The sequence below is a fragment of the Vombatus ursinus genome, unplaced genomic scaffold (genome assembly GCF_900497805.2).
Source record: "Vombatus ursinus unplaced genomic scaffold, bare-nosed wombat genome assembly UNPS02000582.1, whole genome shotgun sequence".
Classification (NCBI taxonomy): Eukaryota; Metazoa; Chordata; class Mammalia; order Diprotodontia; family Vombatidae; genus Vombatus; species Vombatus ursinus.
In genome coordinates, this window is record NW_020940360.1 from 19253324 (window position 1) to 19272059 (window position 18736).

An 18736-nucleotide genomic window follows, 5' to 3' on the forward strand; every position below is an offset into this window, starting at 1 on the left:
AACATCTCACATTGTATACCAAGATAAGGTCAAAAGGCGTGTATGATTTAGACATAAATAGTTGTATCATAAGCAAATTAGGGAACTGTGGAAAATTTTCCCTGTCAGATCTATGGATAAGGGAAGAATTTATGACCAAAGGAGAACTAGAGAGGATCACAGGAAGTAAACTGAATAATTTTGATTACATTAAATAAAAACATTTTTGCACAAACAAAACCAATGAAGCCATGATTACAAGGAAAACAGGAAACTGGGGGAGGGGAGAATTTACAATTTATTCTGATAAAGGCCTCATTTCTCAAATATAGCAGTTCTGCAGTACTACCTCACACCCATGAGATTGGCTAAAATAATAGAAAAGAAAAATGACAAATGTTGGAAGGAATGTGGAAAAATAGGGTCACTATTGCTCTGTTGGTAGGGTTGTGAACTGAACCAAGCATTCTGGAGAACAGTTTGGAACTACGCCCAAAGGGTTGTAAAACTGTGCATACCTTTTGATCCAGCAATTACCAATACTAGGCCTGTATCCCAATGAGTTCAAAAAGGGAAAAGGACATATTTGTACAATAATACCTATAGCAGCTTTTTTTGTGGTGGCATATAATTGAACACTAAGGACATGCCAATCAATTGGATAATGGCCAAAGAAGTTATGTCATATGATTGTGATGGAATGTTATTGTGTTATAAGAAATGCTATTGTGCTATAAGAAAAACAAGATGCTTTCAGGAAAAAAAAAATAACCTGGGAAGACTTACATGAACTGATGCAAAGTGAAATGAGTACAACCAGAAGAGCAATGTTCATGGTAAAAACAATACTGTACAATGATTATCTGTGAATGATTTAGCTATTCTGCTTAATGCCATGATCTAAGACAATTCCAAAAGACTCATGATGAAAAATGGTATTCACTTTCAGAGAGAGAACTGATAGAATTTGAGTTCAGATAGAAGCATACTTTTTCCAATTTTTTTTCATTTTTCTGGCTTTTTTGACGTACTACTAATATGGAAATATGTTTCACATAATTTTACACATAAATTTATATCACATTTCTTGCCTTCTCAATGCTTGGGGGAGGTACAGGAGGGAGAGAGAATTCAGAACTCAACTTAAAAATAATTTTAAAAAGAATGTTAAAAATAAATAAATAATTTAAAACAAAATGTATCAAAAGCCATCCAGTAGCTTTGGTATACTTAAAGTAAAACGTCTCTTTTAGTTGTAATAACTCATACATTCCAGAGAATTCTATTGTCACATTTTACTTTAATCAAATGGCTATGTTACATTTTATATTTGGAGATTCTAGAGAGGTCTCCTGCTATAGCTTACTTCAAGCAAAAGACTATGTTTCTCCACTCCTTACATTTAATTTTACATCACTATCCAACCAAGCCAGGAAGCCTTTAATGGACATAAAGAACATGTTTATTATCTAAGAACTAGTTTAGCTAAATTAAGAGAGCCTTTTTATCTGCTTAGCTTCAGGCTGATTATTGTTATTGTTGTTATCATTATCATTATTATTTTGATACTTGTAATTACAGAATTCCATCTAGCAAGCAATAGAGGGATTTCATCTGCAAAGGGAGGAGGAGTAGCTTCACGAATTAAAAAAAAATAGATCTTTGAAATATTTCATTGTATCATAGGGAAATAAGATCATAGATTCTGAGCTAGAAGAGACATTCAAAGTCATTACATTAGGAAACTGAGACCCAGAAATAATAAGTGAATTGCTTAAGGTCTTACAGGTGAGTAAGTGGCAGAAGAGAGATTTGAACCCAGATCCTCTGACTTTCTACTCTGTTCTTTCTCCTACACTAGACTATGTTCCTCATAAACAATAGAACCACAAGGAACCTCAGAACCCATCTAGTCCAACCCAATGAAGAAACTGAGGCTCATAGAAATTAAGTGGTTCTGCCTAAAGTCACACAGGTAGTAAATGTCAATAGTGGGATTTGAATCTAGATCTTTTGACTCCAGAGGCAGTACAAGATTTAAAACTATATTCCTATTACTAAAAATTCAATTTTCTTTCCAAGAGGTCACAATTTCTTCATAGAGGAAAATGAGAGCAAAATAAGAGCTAAGTAGTTTGGCCTTCAGTCTGCCTTAGTTCTGCCTTTCTAAGCATCCCTATTACTCCATACTGAATATCTTGCCCTGAAAGATATCTTAATGTCCTTTGTGTTATCTATACCATTGATCACAAGATTTACTACATTCTAGGCCTAAGAAAGCTCTTGTAGTTTTTTTTTTTTTCACTCTTTCACAGTTATCTCCTTTTCCTATCATCTTTTGCATAGGTCTTACCTTTTGAGGTCATATTTGAAGCCATACTAAGCATCTGCTATTTTATTCCCCTTCATAATTATTTGTGTTTGTGGCTTTTCATTTATTAATATTTACCTCTTCAATTAGGTTCCTCAGTATAATTTCAGGCTCCAGTATTCGACCATTCCTCTCTCTGAAACTTTCACAATTCTGTTCTTACAGATTCATTCTGTCTTCCTATGCTCAATGTTACCTTCCACCTCTGCACCCCTTTCCTCTTAGGTGTCACAAACTGCTATGTTCATATTCTTTGAAGGTTGCAAAACTTTCACTTTGCCAATCAGTTCATCCTTATCAGTCAGTCACATCCAGAACAGCAATCACTGTGATAGGCAGGATCCTGTTCAGTCTAAAAATGTAGTTAATCAACACAATTACAAAACACTTTTCACACAAATAAAGTCAGATCTAAATAATTGGAAAAACATCAGTTTCTCATGTCTAGGTCAAGCTAATATAATAAAAATTACAATTCTATCTAAGTTAATTTACTTATTCAGTGTCACACCAATCAAACTAACGAAAATTATTTTATAGAACTAGAAAAACTAATAAAAAGATTCATCTGGAAGAACAAAAGGCCCAGAATATCAAGGGAACTAATTAAAAGAAATGCTAGGGAAGGTGGCCTAGACATTCCAAATCTTAAATTGTATTATAAAGCAGTAATCATCAAAACTACTTGTTACTGGCTAAGAAATAGAGTTGTGGATTAGTGGAATAGGTTAGGTATGGAAGTCAGTAGTCAATGTATCAATATCAGACAGTCTCCTGTCTGATAAACACAAAGATCCCAGCTTCTGGGATAAGAACTCACTATTTGACAAAAACTGCTGGGAAAACTGGAAAAGAGAATGGCAGAAACTAGGCATAGACCGAAATCTTATACCATATACCAAAATGAAGTCAAAATGGGTATATGATTCAGATATAAAGACTAATACTATAAGCAAACTGGGACAGCAAAGAATAGTTTACCTATCAGATTTATGGAGAAAAGAAGAGTTTATGACCCAACAAGATAGAGGACACTATGAAATGCAAAATGAATAATTTTGATTACATTAAATTGAAACGTTTTTGCACAAACAAAGCCAATGCAACCAACATTAGGAGGGAAGTAGAAAACTGGGAAAGAATTTTTACAAGCAGTATCTCTGATAAGAGCCTCATTTCTAAAATATATAGAGAACTAAGTCAAATTTATAAGAATACAAGTCATTCTCCAATTGATAAATGGTCAAAGGATATGAACAGGCAGTTTTCAGATGAAGAAATTAAAGCCATCTATAGTCATATGAAAAAATTCTCTAAATCACTATTGATTAGAGAAATGCAAATCAAAACAACTCTGAGGTACTACATTACACCTATCAGATTGGCTAACATGACAAAACTGGAAAATGATAAATGTTGGAGAAGATGTGGGAAAATTGGAACACTAATGCATTGTTGGTGGAGTTGTGAAATGATCCAACCATTTTGGAGAGCAATTTTGAACTATGCCCAAAGGGCTATAAAATTGTGCATACTTTTAGACCCAGCAGTGGCACTTCTAGGGCTGTATCTCAAAGAGATCATAAAAATGAGAAAAGGACCCACATGTACAAAAATATTTATAGCAGCTCTTTTTGTGGTGGCAAAGAATTGGAAATTGAGGGTATATCCATCAATTGGGAAATGGCTGAACAAGTTGTGGTATGTGAATGTAATGGGATACTATTGCGTTATAAGAAATGATGAGCAAGTAGACTTCAGGAACACCTGGAAAGGCTTGTATGGATTGATAGAACATTGTACACAGTAACAGCCATGTTGTGCTATTACTAACTTTGATAGACTTAGCTCTTCTCAGCAGTTCAAGGATCTAAGACCTCTCCAAAAGTCTCATGATGGAAAATGCTATCCACATCCAGAGAAAGAACTATGTATGGAGTTTGAATGTAGATCGAAGCATTCTATTTGCTCTTTTTTTCCCTTCTGTTTTGTTTTGTTTCTTCTTTCTTATGGTTCCTCCTATTGGTTCTAAATCTTCTTTACAACATGACTAATGTGAAAATATGCTTAATAGGATTGTATATATAAAACCTATATCAGATTGCATGCCGTTTTGGGGAAGGAGGCACAGAGGGAGGGGGAGAAAAATTTAAAACTCAAAAGTTTATGGAAGTTATTGTTGAAAACTAAAAATAATTAAAATGTAATCAAAATGAGATGAGGAAACTGAGGCACACAGACATTAAGTGCATTGCTCAAGATCAGATAGATATTAAAAGAGTTGAAATTTTAAATTAAGTATTCTATCTCAAAATCCAGTTCTCTACTTCCATCATTATTTCATTGTTTTTCTCTACTGTCACATTATTAATAATTAAGTCTTACCAACAATACATTTAATAATCATGTTTAGACCTTACTAATAAAATCCTAAAACACACAATCTATCTGTTTCCTACAAAATAAAGTCATGCAAATTTAGATGAAATAGTTTTATATTCAGCAAAAGCAAATGAAATTATGATCATATCCAACTTACCACTTTTTGTATTGCTTTCAAGGAGAGTGTAAATATTCATGTACACACAAAGGTACAAAAATCATAATTCTAATTGGAAATTTTGGTGATAATGGGTAATTTGTTAATTTCTACCCATTACATACATACACACACAAGGACTACATTCAGTTTCAACATAAATAAAAATAACATAGATTTGTAGCCAAGACCCCTGTAAATAGGGCGTAACTCTAGCTGCTTGGCATCATCAATAATAACCCGTATTCTTAGAAGTTTGCACATCAGTCACACTGTACCTCGGTGGAGGTTTTTGCTTTGCACTCACTTTTGATATTCATGAAATGTTGGAGATCATGTTTTGACATTTATATACATATTGACATATGTGTGTATGTCATAACCATGTACATAAATGATGAAGATAATTTCCTAGCCATAATACAGTACAATCTGTCAGAAATGGAATCAATGAACTTAAAAGGAAATTAAAACTAGTGAGTACAGTATTTTCTAAAAATTTTAATAGGGCATTATCTTAATGCATTCTGTAGCAGAATAGAGATGGCACTTACAGAGATCACGTTTATCACTGAAATTAGGTCCTAGATTAGGAGTTGTCTATTTAGAACTAGAAGTTATTTTGTATAATTCCTGCTAACCAGAAAACCAGATAATCACAAAATATCTCAAATACTCCATTATCAATTTTTCTATCACATCTATCTTAGTAGATTAATTTTTCTAAAACAGTATCTATATCATGTTAATGCAAAATGCATAGGAGAAAGGGGAGATCAGTATATCTAAAATGTGCTTCTCTTTTACCCTTGATTAATCTAGGTTAACCTGCTCCAGAACACATATGTTTCAAATTTAAAGTTAATTTTATGGATGAGAAAATGTGTATATATTTTAAAATCTTATATCTTGTTTAAATGTACTTTAAAAATATATTCTAGTATATTATAGCATGGTTTTGTACTTTCAAATTACTATTACAAGGAAGCAGATAAATCAAAAGCAGTCTCCATCAGAGAGCTCTGTCTAATCTGGTGAATAAGACAGTTGCTAAGGCATCATTCAATGCAAATTAATCATTATATATCCAATAATGAAATCTCTAGCAGAAGGAGGATCCTAGAATAATTTAACATTGAAGGCTTCTAACACTGATTAAGAAAAAAAAAAGACATTTGCAGGTTTAAAAAAAAAAAGGTTTCATCACAATACTGCACATGCTAACTTTTTTTCCCTCTTCCAAAACTATAATTTTGCCACATGCATTTGATAGATAATTAGTAGATTACTGCTTTTACCTTAATACAAACAGGTAGGTCTATTCCCTTGCTATTTGTTAGGAAGTCTTCTGAAGAAATTCAACCCCCAGATCTTTCTTCCTTTTTTTTTCTCTTATTTTCTCTTCTCAATACCATCCTGCCTCTCTACTTTCTTCTGTCACTGAGTTACTAAATGAGGCTTTTTTAAAGCCAATGTTAACATGTTTTCTATAGTTTTCCTGCATCTTTTATGTGTTGTCTGCTGTTAGTTGCTGAGATATATTTGAGATACAATTAGCAGATTATTGTCGGCATCCTAATGCAAATTGCAGCTGTGTTACACTATTGTCCATTAAGTCTTCTAAAAATATCAAATTCCCACTGTTATGTTTGTGTCTGTCTCTGCCTGTCTCTGTTTCTCTGTCTGCCTCTGTCTCTGTCTCCCGTCCTACTTCTACCTGTTTTCCCCCTATTGTTTTTGAGTCTTGCCTCTTTGCTGTGCTTCATTTTTTTAAACTACATAATCTATATTTTTTTTATATTTCCTCGCAAGTAGAATTTTTGAAATCCTATAATACTCCAAATGAACCACGATTAAGAGAGTACTTTTGTTATTTTGAAATTCCATACAGTACATCAGGAATCTCTAATTGTTTTCAGTTTTCTTGTGTTTTCCTGTCAGTGCATCCACAATGAAGACCAAAGCCCTAGTATAACTTAGTGGGATAGCTTTAAGAATTATGTTTTAAAAATTCATCATTCTAAAGCCAATATGGTGATGAATCTTTACGGATTGTACTGGGTTTGTTCTAGAATAACAGCGTTTGTCTATCATATAGTGCAAGAAGGGTAAGAGAAGGGAAAAAATCTGACACGCTATGGCTTATTTTAGACCTGATGTTATTGATATAAGGGCTTTAGCTCTCATGTCCTTCACTGACTCTGAGATGTTCTACCCGAGCTATGGTCATGAACTCATAATCAAAAGTGACAAAATTTATTCTGAGTATGAATAAACTTTCAACATCCCTAAGTCTGCCCTCAGAATCTGAAGTATATTATAGGTATAGCAAGCAGGTTAATTTTCACTCAGGATATTTTTTTAAAGTTTCTTATGTATTTTTATATCTTGCATCTATGATGTGGACCAGTGGGTAATGGTCAGATATTACTATAAGTCTGAATACATTAAATTAGATTGTAAGTTCTTTAAAAATAGGGAACCTTTCTTCTATTCCTTCTTTGTTGCATATAATAAACAATGCAATACTTATTAAGCATATTTACTACTATACTAGTGTTCAAACACCATAGAGAAAGACAAACAGACTGACTGCCTAAGGGCCAAGGACTTATGAATTTGTTTATTAAATAGTATTTTTCTTCTTCATCAAGACTAGAGAAACACAGTTAGTTTAGGCTTCATCAACTCCCAGATAGAAACATTATGTCAATTTAGATGTTATGACAGCGTTTGGGATACAGGTGATCTAGTTCTGGGCACATACAAAATGTTCAATAATTTCTTGCTGATAGAATGAACGGATTAACAATGTAATGCTGGAAGCACAGATGCATTGGCTTTCTAAAATTTGCTACAAAGTCTATATAGATGAGGTTTCCTCTACATGTGTAAATCCCAGGTCACCCTCTCCATGACAAGGTTTATCATAACTTATGCCACTGATGGACTGGCCCAGATGAAAGATCAAGCATAATTCTTGAATTCTAGTGCCACTTTTAGACTCTCCATTCACTTCTATCACTCAGCAATCTCTTCTCTAAAGTTCACTGCATACTTTAAAAATATTTTATTGATCTATTTTATTGTCACATTACCTAGATATTTCCTTATATCACTCTCTGCCCCATTACACTCATGTAAATAATTTGTTGAATCACTCCTCAATAGATGGGAACCTACTTTAGCAGACCATTGCTAATATGAAAAGTGTCACTATAAATACTGTGATGTATATGAAGCCTTTCTTTTTGTCTATGCCTTCTTTGAGGTGTGTAACTGTCAATGTAATCTCTGAGTCAAAGTCTACCATTTTACCTAGGGACTTAAATTTATAAGTTGAGTTACTTCCAAATACCCTTGCTTCAAAGATTATTAATTTCCTCGACTGCATTGATCTCTACTCTTCACTCAACTTCAGCCACTTACAGGAATGGTAGAAACATTAATCTCATTGTTACCATAAAGTATTCTATTTCCATTATCTGTGATGCCCTTATTTCTTTATCAGCTTTCATTTTTCTTTCTGTTCAACTCACTTAAAACCTGGCCATCCACCTTTGATTCAATCTCCAACCACCTTACCTCTTCCTGATTTCCTAGGTCATTACCACTACTCTAACCTCACTTCTGCCATCAAAATCCTGTGCTGATAGCTTGCCTATTCAATTTTACAAGATCCTTGAATCTTGGTTCTCTTGTCTCTTTTTGTTCTATAGCCACTCATCACTTTCCAACTCCCAGTTCTGGATGACTCATACCATCTAGCTACACCTTTCCAACACACATCCCACTGGAGGCAGATGGAGGAAGTTATGCAACTATGCTGATGGGTGAACTACAAATTGATGATATGTTTTCTCAACTGTGCTATCACAACTACATGCCAATCAATTTACTCTTTCCCAATTGAGTCCCCTCAGTGTCTAATCCAAAATTTCTTTCCTTAATCCAACTGTTTTATACATGCCTCTTTCATGTGAACAGAAGCTAACAAAGCTATCTAGGTCTCTCTGATCTTTAAAAACAAAAACGAAACAAAAATAAAAATCACTTTCACCTCCATTTGACCCTACCATCCTTTTAATTCATGGTTTTCCCCTTCACTGAAAAAAAAAAATCTGTCTACATTCATTGCCTCAATTTTCCCATCATGCATTCATTGTACTCTAAACTCTTTGCAGTGTGTCTTCCAACTTTATTACTATTTGATTTTTTTCTCTCTACACTTAATAATTATTAATTTTTAAAATCCAATGACTTAGTGTGATTCCTATATTTCTTGACTCTTCTAGAATATTAGAAACTATTGATCAACCTTTTTTGTATATAGACTCTCCTCCCTGGTCTCTCCTAACCCTGGTCTCTCCTGATTCTTTGCTCACCTGTCTGGTTTCCCTTTCACAGTCTCCTTTGCAAACCATCATCCTTGCCTAGCACTGACATGAGGGCAAACCCCACTTTTCTGTCCTTGGCTCTCTTTACAATATATACTCTCTCAGTGAGAACTCTTATAGATTCACCTAATACCTCCATGTAAATGACCCTCAGATTTGTATCATGAGCAGCAGTATTTCTCCTGATATCTAGTCTCACATCAACAATTAAGTATTGGGCATTGCAAGTGGATATCCCACAGTCATATTAACTCAATATATCTACAACAGAACCATCTTTCAGATTTTTTTTTAAATTCTCCCCTCTTTGTAACTTCCCTACTGCCTCAGAGAATGCTATTGTCCTCCTACTCAAGTGCTAAATTTGGAATCATACTCTACTCTTCCTTTTTCCTTATCTATCACATCCAATCAGTTACTAAGGCTTATTATTACATGACAGCTTGGTGGAAAGAGCCCTGGGCTTGGGGTCAGGAAGGTGTTAGTTTTAATTCTGTCTCAGCCACTTACTAATTGTGTAATCCTGGGTAAATCACTTAATCACTCTTGGACTCAGTTATCTTATATTTTGTATGTCTTTGTATATCTTATATTTAAAGTGGAGATAATAATCGTACTTGCAAAGTTATTCTATGGACCAAATGTAATAGCATATGTAAAGGACTTTGCAGGCCTTAAGATACCCTATAAATGATGATGATGTTGATGATCATGATGTTATTTTTCTACCTCTACATTGTATATTGAGTTTGACTCCTTCTTTTCTCTTCTGTCATAGCTGCTCTAGCACAAATCATCATCACCTCTTTCAGACTAATGAAATTGCCTCCTAAATGAATTTTGTATTTCTAGTGCTGTCCCCCTCCAGTCCATTGTACACAAAGCTGCTGTTAACAAATTCCTAAAGCATAAGGTTGACCCTGCCACTCCTCTTCAGTAGTTCCTTCTTTTTTCTAAGATAAAATACCAACTCCACCCTTGACTTTTAAAGCCTTTTATCACTTAGATTAAGCCTACCTTTATCACACTTTATGCTCCTTCCTGCTGTCTGTGTTACAAAGAAATAGCCCAACTATTACCTATGTGAGACTTTCCTTCTCTTATTTCTCAGCCTTTGAAAAAGCTGACCCTCATGTTTGACATATGCTGCCTTCTTATCATCACCTCATGCCTTCTGGAACATTATTCAAAGCTTAATTCAAGTATCCCCTCCTATCTATAGGAAGTCCTATAACAACTCCCCCAGTTGCTAGTGATGTTCCAAAGAAATTACTTCAGATATTTTAAAATGCAATATTATATGTACATATTATTTCTTTCCACTAGGCCATAAGCTCTTTTGGTGAAAAAAAAATGTTTTGTGCTTTCATTTCACCAATGCCTAGCCTAGGTCTTCACACATGATAGATATTTAAAAATGATTACTGGTTTGAATTGAATTGAAATGACATGGAAAATAAACATGGTCATGGGTCTACAGAACTAGGAGAATGAAAACAATGATTTGTATGAGTCTTGTGCTACCTAACATTTATGGATTCCTAACATAGTTCTTATGTGAGAGGAAACTTTCTTTTCTGGTGATTCTTGGTCTCTGTGCCATTACTTCACTATTTCATTTTTCTGTGATATTTGCATCATTTACTTTTGGTTTTCCTGTTAACCAGTTAGATAATTCAGGATTTGTGTTACCTTTCACCTTTACAGCATTTTTATTGATTATAATCAACAGCTGATTTTCCTAGTTCCTTATGCAGACATTTGATTTGACTTGATATTTTACATAGAGATAAAACGTGGTTATTAGAAGCTGCTAGCTCCTGCTGCAATGTGCCCCAGGTAAAATGTTTGATTTATGATAGCTGTAGATCAAAATGATTAGAATATTTTGAAGAATAACTACCTAAAAGCATTCATTTCAGAAGATTGCTTTAAAAAATATCATTTTCAAGCTTGCACACTGGTGCATTGCCAGAGAACAGGCACTTTTGATGCAGATTATCTAGCATTGAGCCGCCACTCACTCAAAAACAGTTTTTAAGTGAATATTAATCATCATAATATTAGAATAACAGTAACAAACTCTTTTCAAGTATTCATTCTCAGGATATTTGATAGTGGAAAGCTTTAAACATGATAGCTGTTGATTTCTGAATGGCCTTAATGACCAAAGATATCAGGGACTGCTTTGGAATTTTAACTCAGAAGCCCCAGTTCAATTTTAAGATCACACGGTTGTCACCAGAAAAAAACAAACTATCTAAATCTAGCAAGATCTTCACATGTTCTCTTCTCTACTTTCTGTAATTTAAAATGATAAGTAGATAAATGCATAAATACATGAATGAATAGACAAATAAATACTTCTCTTGAGAGGAAAAGCAAAACCATAATACTGGAAAGTATCATTTGGCAGAAAGCTGGGGATTGTGAAGACAAGAGAAGGAAATTCCATTATAAATATCCTCAGTGTTTTAAAAATAGGGTCAATCAGTCCAGAGAAAGGAAGCAGATCAGCCTCCCAAGATTTACCTTTTAATCTCTGTCCACTACAGCTTCTCTTTTCTTCATTAGATCCAATAAACACTAATAGACTATACTAAAATTAGAAGCATTAATGGAAAAATAGCAAAGACAAGGTATAGAACCAGCAATCTTTGTATTGTAATTTACCTTCCAGTGGGAGTGATATAAAGAAGATTTATTTTAATTTAATTCCTTGTCAGGGGTCCTATTTTAAGAGCCAGAAAGAAATACTAAAAGCAGCTCTCTATAAGCAACACTGATTTTTAATATAGCTAGATTATAAGGTAATAACATTTTTGCAAGTTTCTCAAAGCTTATGCTCCCACACAGGATTATTAATTGCCACAACCCGTTAGGTGAGAACACATTACTGAGAAACATTTCATGTCTTAAGCAAAAATCTGAATTGAATGAAATGTTGTTTCAGATCTTTTTAAATAGAGACCTTTCACGTAGCATGGTTTGCTCTCAAGGCTAGTGAGGAGGACAGAGATTAGGTACTAATATCAGGTTAGGATTTCTCAAATCACTCACTACTTCTGTATGTAATTAATAACAAACTGTCAGAGAAATGAAGGAAGTATGGAAGAGGTTTATGCAACCTCCTTTTCTTTTATGCTGCTTCATTAGCCCGAATTAATGTAGGTAGCATTTTTACAAGGTCACAGCATATTCAAGGTTAACAGGTAATTATTGCTTAACAGTGAATGTTAAAAAATATGGATTTATTGGGCAATTTCAGTGACATTATGGAAAAAATCATGTTATTTTATCAGATAATAGATGATATTAATAAATGGAGATCTATATTCTAATACAAGGGAAAAAATCCACTAATTTCACTAAGGATTTGTTAATAAAGGGAATTTTCTTTTGGTATGTGAGATTCTCTCTCTCTCTCTCTCTCTCTCTCTCTCTCTCTCTGTCCCCCATATGTGTGTGTGCACATTTAGAACAAAGGAGAATATAATATAACTAATAAATAAATAGGAATAATTGTAGATTATATATTATATCAAGGAATAAACATTATTCTAAAGATTGTAAAAATAATCAATTTATCAAAAAGATTCAATACATTAGCAGTTCTGTGATCTCATCAATAAGAGTAATCCCCTAATGATACACATTTCATACCACCCATGCATACCAATTCAGTTATTCTTAAACATGTTACTACTCAACTTCTCACTTCCTCTCATCCCCCCATATTCAATCAACAATCAAGTCCTGTCCTCTCTACCTTCATAATATATTTCAAATGTCCCCTCCCTTCTCTCCTATTATACTGTTCTTTGGCAGATCCTCAAAATTTTATACTTAGACTACTGAAATATCTTGCTGGTTGGTCTCCCTGACTCAAGTTTCTCAAGTCACTCCAATCTATCCTCCACCCCAATGTCAAATTGAGCTTAATAAGACAGAAATCTACCCTTATCACTCCCCTATTGAATAAAGTACAGTGGTTCTCCATCACATCCAGGATGAAATATTTAATAAATGTAAAATCCTATGTTTGGTAAAGTTCTTCATAACCTGGTTGCCTTCTGCCTTTCCAGTATTCTTACCCAGTCACATAGCATTTATAAAGCACTGTGCTGAGCACAAGGTACACAAAGAAAGGGAAAACAAAATATTCCCTCCTTTCAAAAAGCTCAAGGCCTTATGGGGGAGACAAATGCAGATCTTCACGTAAAAACAAGATATATACAATATAAATATGGAGTAGGCTCACAAGTAACGTATTAAGATTAGGAATGACTAGAGGGGGCAGAGCCAAGATAGTTGAGTAGTTGGAAGTAGTACAGTGAGTTTTCTTTCCCAAATATCTGACAAACATCTTCAGAAAATGCACCATAATTAATTATGTTTGGGAAATCCATGAAAAAGTCACAATTACTCATTTTTCCAGCCTAAGTTAGCACAGGGAAACATAGGGGTTTGCAGAAAATTTGGAAGGGGTCTGGCCAGGAGCATATCATGGAGAACACAAAGGAGCACAGGGAGGGAACAGTTGTCAAATAGCAGCTTCTCCCTCCACTCCCACTACCCAGTTTTGGCTCAGAAATCCAGGGCAGACTGAGGAGGGCACTTTCTTCAGGGGTTGGTATTTGAGTAGAAAGTGGTGGTAGACTCTGGGCAGTGAACTGAGAATTCAGAAGAAATTAGTAGCTATGTAACTCAGACACCAGGAAGAAAGTATTTTCTAAATTCCAACTTCAGACTAAATTAGAAGCCTGCAGATAAATTATCTCTGTTTGGAGGACTAGAAGATAGAGTACCAAACTCATCCCAATGACTTCCTTTATTCAGGGAAGACACTGGACTTTTGGGCTCACTTACTCTTGCATCTGCTGCCTAGTCTGTTTTATTTTTTCAACTCCCCAGAACAAGAAACCCCATGTGCTGGGGAATCCCTAGTGTTTTCTCCCCTACCCTTCTTTCCTAATTTCTTTTCTGTATTGTCTCCCTCCAATAGATTGTAAACTCACTGAGAGCAAGGCCTATCTTTCTTTTTATTAACTATATCCCCAGTGCTTGGCATATAGTAGAAGTGTAACAAATGTTGATTGGATTAGATTGAACTTGACCTTTATTTGCCTTAGCTTCTTCATATGAAAAATGAGGATAATAGCACTCACTTCACAGGGTTGTTTTGAAGATCAAATGAGATAATAATCATAAAGCACATATCACAGTGCCTGGCACTGTGTAAATGTTATTATTATTAATTATTATAGTACAGATGTGAGCTTTTTAATGTCTTCTCTAGGGTAGCGACTTTATCAGAAGGAAGGAGGCATATCTGAGAGATATTATGAAGGCAGAGATGAAAAGATTTGTTTACACAATGGATATGATAGGTTAGATGGATTGAGGAGTTGAGGATGACACCTAGGTTATGAGCCTGGATTTTTTTTTGGAAGATGGTGACACCTTCAACAGTAGTAGATGAGTTAGGTGTCAAACCTAACAACCATGTACTCTGCATCCTATCAACTGGCATCATTGTTGCTCCTCACATAAGACACATCATCTCTCGACTCAGGACATTTTTACTGACTGTCCCCCATACCTGGAATTAATATCTTTCTTATTTTAATCACTTGCCTCCTTGGCTTTCTTCTAGTTCCAAAGAAAATCTCCATTCTACGCAAAATCTTCCCCAAATACACTTAACTTTAATGCCTTCCCTCCATTGATTATATCCAACTTATTTTGTGTATAATTTACTTGTACATTGTTTGCATGTTTTGTTCCCTGTTAGACTGTGAGTTCCTTGAGAGCAAGGACTATCTTTTGTCTTTCTTTGTACCCCTGGCACTTAACACAGCTCCTTGCACATAATAGGCTCTTAAAATGCTTTCTGTTGATTGACTGACATATACTCCCATAAGTATGACACATTGGGTCCACCCAGGGTACTAGATTGCTTCCTTAAATCTCCTGACATAGAGAGGATATCAGTACATCACATGATCATAGGCAAAAATCTATCAGAATCTACACGGAATATTTATCTGAATATTACATAGTATTCTTTACCAAAATTATGTTTAGTAATGTCAAATATTTGAAATGGACTTCAAAAGTGATTTTTAAAAAACATAATAAAACTTCACAGTTTATATATATATGTATATATATATACACATATATACATATACATATGATCAATCATTACATAATCATTTTCTTACTAAATAAAATAAAATTTTGTAATATTAGAAAATGTCAAATTACATAAAACAATTAATTGTACCACATAATTAAACTTAAAGGAACCCTTCCCAAAAGATAGATTTTATGTGACTATGGTCATTATGCACTTCTCTATGCTCTTTTCATTTTTATGTTGAAGGCACTGCGTCCTGCTAATATATTAAGTTTATGAACTCAGCATTATCCTATGCACTTAATCCAACTCATTGTCATATATTGGAACTTTCTCAACATTAAGGCATGTCTGTTTTTCTCAACTCACTCAGTAATAGCCCTAGTCTAAGCTCTTACCACATGTTCCCTGGACAATTGCAAGAACCTCCCAGCTGGCATTCTTGCCTCAAGTCTCTTTCTTCTTTAACCTATTCTCTTCTCAGCTGCCAAAGAGGTGTTTATAGCACATAGGTCTCACCATATAAACTTTCTGCTCAGTGAGCTCCAGTGGCTCACTATTACTTTGAGAATCAAATAAAAATTCTTCTGTTTGGAATTTAAAGCTCTACATAACCTGGCCCCATCTTATTCTCCCAATCTTCAGATATCTTTTTTCCTTCTATGCACTTTATGATTGAGCAGCGCTATTTTTGCAGTTCTTTAAATAGGATACTCCATTGCCCAACTCTATTCCTTTACACTAGCTATACCCCATGATTGGAATGCTCTCCACTCTTACCTCCATCTCTTCTTTTCCCTGACTTTCTTCTATACTAAGCTTATATTCTACCTTCTATAGAGGTCTTTGCTGCCCACCCCACCCCACATTGCAAGTTGCTAATGTCTTGCCTCTGAGATAATCTTCCATCTTATATATCCTGTGTATGTCTTGCCTCTACCTAGATATTTACATAGTATTTTGTCTTCCCTACTAGAATGTGGTCTCCCAAAGTACAGGGACTTCTTTGGAGATTAGATTACTGGCATGTTGCTTAATAAATGCTCATTGACTAACTCATTATACTTTTCTATTGGATTTGTCAAAGGAAAGGAAGAGTATGCAGATGGGCAGAAATTAAAACAGAATTTAAATAGTGTGAATAGTCCTTCCATGGAAGTAAATCATGAGCCTTCCAAATCTTGGTAGGTAGGGAAGTAGCATTTGTAAATTTCTATAACTAAAAATATTAATCACCTTGTGGCTGAATTTGTGGATAGGAGCTTCTGTGAATTTAACTAGATAGGTTCTTAAAGAATATGCATATATACGTACACAAATGTGTGTATGTATGTATATGTGTATATACATGTATATATAATATATACATGTATATACACATATATAAGAGAGAAGCATACATATATACTTACATATACATAGAGGTGTGCATCTTTGTGTATATATATATGTATCTATAGAGAGGCATATATACACAAATGTGTAAATACACATGTGCAGGTATAAATGTATATATCTGTATGTATATACACATGTATATTATATATGTGTACACACGTGTGTATATACACACATACATACATGCATACATGCACACACACACACATATCTCTTTAGTTATATAATTTCCTGGGTTATGAAGAGAGATGTGGTGAGTGTTAACCTGCTTATGTCCTGGGTGCTATGGTAGGTGAGTGTCATTAGAATTGTATAGAAACCATTATATGTCTCCATTTAAAAGTTTTAGGATATTCTGTTTTAATGGATTTTACAAGTTACATTCCAATAAACTTGCATTGAAATAGAAAGAAAATGAGGTTTAGTGGTTGTAAAAGGTGCTGGAGAAAGGCAGTTCTTAATGCTTGATGAGTAAACCTAAGCATTGTAAACAGATTTAAAATTATATTCAAGAAGAGTGAAAGTTTGGAGGAAAAAATGATTCAGTTAGGACAGAGAGAGAATTATTCCTTTCTGATTCCAAAAATGTGAGCACAGGGCTACTTTTTGTTGGAAATTAGATAAACTAAGGACATAAATGTTCTTTCTTAGGGCTTCAACCAAATGGTGTGAAAGGGATAAAAAAATAAAGGTGTGAATAAAAAGGAACTAGAAACTTCTGAGGAATTAATTCTGTTAGGTAAGCCAGGCTTCAATGAGATTTCACACAATCACCTCAGAGAAAGAAGCTGCACTATAACAAGGGAGGCGTGAACAAGCTTGTTGGGCTTTCAGTACATCATTGTGGGAGGCTCAACCAAACTAACAGCTACAAGGCTTTCTCTAAGGACTATTTTTTATAGCTCTTTTTTTATTAGTAATATAAGGATATGATTCTGAATCTTAGAATTATATAATTGCTAATAGGCTTCCTCACTCTGAGGAGAGGAAATGATTCAGTATTTCTTGCTATAAAAAATATGCATGCATGCACACAATCATATGGAATAGAGGGGAAGTGCCATATTAAATAGCTTTAACCTCTTGTTAAGATCTTTGTGTACTGGATATTTATTCACAGTAATCCGTGGAATCTGAGTGAGCATTTCTTACATAAAATCTCAAAGGGAAAATGGTGGGTGAATATAAGAATGTCTAGAAGGCCTTCAGTTTTACACTTGAAAGAACAATGTAGGACCTTTCTCTTGGCATTTGGCAGGTAATTGTTATGCATCCTACAAGTCTTAATTTTTCTTCACTTTTTACTTCCTTTCCTAAATCTGTTCTAAATTCTCCCTTTGTTTTCCTTTTTTTAAAAGGAAGTTGTAGTATTTTATTTTTCCCAATTCCGTGTAAAAATAATTTTAGCCTTTGTTTTTTTACAATTCTGAGTTCTGAAATTTCTCCCACTCTCCCTCCTCTAACCCAACATTGAGAAATCAAGTAATTGATAAAGGTTATACATGTGTAGACATGCAAAATATATTTCCACAATAGTCATGTTTTGAAAGAAAACACAGACAAAAAAAGAAAAATAAAGTAAAAAAAACATGCTTTGATCCATATTTAGATACCATCACTTCTTTCTTTGGAAGTGGAATGTATTTTTCATCATAAATTGATGTCAGAATTGTCCTGAATTTTTGTATCACTGGTAATAGCTAAGTCATTCACAGGTGTTCATTGTAAAATAATGCTATTATCAAGTACAATGTTGTCCTAGTTTGGCTAACTTCAATTTACAGCAGTTAATATAAGTCAATTCAGGTTTACCTGAAATGCTCATCAATTCTTATAGAACAATAGTATTCCATCATTATCATATACTACAACTTGTTCATTCATTCCCCAATTGATGATCATCCTCTCAA